Source organism: Triticum dicoccoides, chromosome 2A (genome assembly GCF_002162155.2).
Source record: "Triticum dicoccoides isolate Atlit2015 ecotype Zavitan chromosome 2A, WEW_v2.0, whole genome shotgun sequence".
Taxonomy (NCBI): Eukaryota; Viridiplantae; Streptophyta; class Magnoliopsida; order Poales; family Poaceae; genus Triticum; species Triticum dicoccoides.
Window position 1 is genome coordinate 591,231,958 of NC_041382.1, and position 2,877 is coordinate 591,234,834.

The window sequence follows — 2,877 nt, forward strand, 5'->3', positions numbered from 1 at the left end:
TATCAATGAAATTTCCATTTACACGGGATCTAGGCATAATTCCCAACCCATTCTATATAGAATTGTTTTCATTCCTTCACAAAATAACATAAAAACAAACACATTCGGTTCTTATAATTATAAATAGATTGATCCATATGCTCTACTCTAAATCCATATGCTTTAAATGGATAAGAGAGATATGGATTTTCCGCTCAGCTCAAATTGTATCCTTTTCCTTCTGCTTGGACACGAAGAGATATGAAATATTTGACTAAGACTGGATTTCATTCCACTTTCCTATTTCTGAACAACAACTTATGTTATCAACTATTTCGTGTTTTCAAAGTTATTAATTGTCTCATACCCTATTTTTGATTTCGATAGTATGGTGTAGCGTATCTTATGCAAACGGAATTCTAAGGTTTCTTTATTTTATTATGCAATAAGAAGAATTCTTCCATTTTCTTTTTCTTTACTTGCGGGAAAACCCAAATTAAAACTTTTATTTTATAGCGAGCGCAATATCTAGTAAAAAATCCTGTATCCTTCCACTTAGATCAAAAGGAATTTTTCCAATAGAACTATGGAACCCCCGAGTGGTTGCGGTTGTACCTGTACTGCTGGAATAAGAAAACTCGCTATTCACTTAGTTTATTTTCCATAATAAGTTATGTAGGAGAGATGGCCGAGCGGTTCAAGGCGTAGCATTGGAACTGCTATGTAGACTTTTGTTTACCGAGGGTTCGAATCCCTCTCTTTCCGTTTTTCTTAATTCATCAACGTTAAGGATCACAATGTATCAAATCAAATAACAATTTTTTCCAGCAATAATATAATATCTTATGGGCGGGGTGTGGTGCAGCGGAACAGACGGTGCAGGAGAGCCCCCTGCGGCGTGGACGAGCTCGGCGACGCGGTCGAGCCATTCTTCGTAGACGTCCTCGACGGGGCGGTAGCACAGGAGCTCATTTGCCGCGATGAGCGCAGCCCGAGCCTCAATGGGCGCGCGAAGCGCGCGGGACGAAGAACCAGCTGGGGTGAGCGAGGGAGTTGCGGTGCGGACGTCTTGCCGCACGGACGGATGCTGAGACGATGCTTGCTGCTCGTCCCCCGCCGGGCCGGTGGCGGCGTTGACGGCAGGTGACGGGGAATGACGAGGACGCCCGCCGACAGGAGCCATCTGGGCGACGCGGGAAGCGATGGCGGCCCGGCGCTCGGCGCGGGCCCGACGAGCGTCAGACATGGGCGTGATGGTCGGAGGAGAACGGGGTGGTGGAAGACGAATCCCGGCGCACCCCTGCCTGGCGCGCCAAATGTCGGATTTCGGGTTCCGGCAGACCCTTGAGGTTCGAACACTCGGGTGCGCGTGGAGATTTCGCCTCCTACCTACCTGCATCCCTCCGCCTCGCTAAGGTCTAAGCTATGGAAAGAATAACACGAGGGACACAAGGTTTATACTGGTTCAGGCCACCGTTGTGGTGTAATACCCTACTCCAGTGTGTGGTGTGGTGGATTGCCTCTTGGGCTGATGATGATGAACAATACAAGGAAGAACAGCCTCGCGAGGGTCTGTTCTTGGCTGGGGGGATGAACCGCTGGGAGGAGTTCAGTCACCCTTCTCTCTCTCTCTCTCTCTCTCTCTCTCTCTCTCTCTCTCTCTCTGCCCCCTGATCCTTCCCTTTCTTCACCCTGCGGGTGGCTGGTCCTATTTATAGAGGCCCTGGTCCTCTTCCCAAATATCGAGCGGGAAGGGAGCCAACAATGGCGGGCTAATTTGAAAGGGGACAGCTAGTACCAGCTATCCTGACAAAAGTAGTCTTCGCCTGCACAAAGCTCTGGTGGTGACGCTGTCTTGGGCTCCACGATCACCTCCGTCTTGCAGTCCTCCTGGTCTTGGTCTTGTTGCACCGAAATGGCAACCTTTGCCTGATGCCTCGGTACTCCGTGGCTGAGCTTGCCCCCTTTGCACCAAAGAGGAAAGGAGGACACTGCGTGGGCTGGCACCCGCCTGGCGCCCTTGGTCGTCATGGCTTGCGTCACGAGCACCTCGTGAGGTACCCCGCCTTGGTCTCTCCGCCTCCTAGTGAGCCAGCCTGATGAGGCCGTGCCTAAGGAAGCTCCGCGTCGTCCGCCCCGCGAGGCTTGGCCCCTCACAAGGGTCTTGGGTTTGTGTTGGTGAAGATGGGCCGCGCTGGGCCCCCCTTTGAGCCACGCCGCAGGCCACAGGCAGGCAAGTCTGTGGACCCCCGTTCCCAGAATGCCGACACCCCTGGTCTTCATCTTTTGCAAGGATTTTTTTATTATTTCCGAATAGATGTTCCGTGAAGTTTCAGGTCATTCCAAGAACTTTTGTTCTGCACATAAATAACACCATGGCAATTCTGCTGAAAACAGCGTTAGTCCGGGTTAGTTCCATTCAAATCATGCAAGTTAGAGTCCAAAACAAGGGCAAAAGTGTTTGGAAAAGTAGATACGACGAAGATGTATCAACTCCCCCAAGCTTAAACCTTTGCTTGTCCTCAAGCAATTTAGTTGATAAACTGAAAGTCATAAAGAAAAACTTTTACAAACTCTGTTTGCTCTTGTTGTTGTAAATATGTAAAGCCAACATTCAAGTTTTCAGCAAAGATTATGACTAACCACATTCACAATAACGCATAGGTCTCATGTTTACTCATATCAATGGCATAATCGACTAGCGAGCAATAATAATAAATCTCGGATGACAACACTTTCTCAAAACAATCATAATATGATATTACAAGATGGTTTCTCGCTAGCCCTTTTTGAGACCGCAAAACATAAATGCAGAGCAGCTTTAAAGATCAAGGAATGACTAGACAATGTAATTCATGGTAAAAGAGATCCAGTCAAGTCATACTCAATGTAAACTAA

General features: G+C 48.1%; 1 non-coding gene across 1 annotated transcript; it reads left to right on the forward strand.

Moving 5' to 3' along the window:
• The first annotated feature begins 657 nt into the window (after positions 1 to 657).
• On the forward strand, positions 658 to 744 carry TRNAS-GGA. Its single transcript has one exon. It is a non-coding gene; the product is annotated as a tRNA-Ser (tRNA).
• Positions 745 to 2,877: the final 2,133 nt, after the last annotated feature.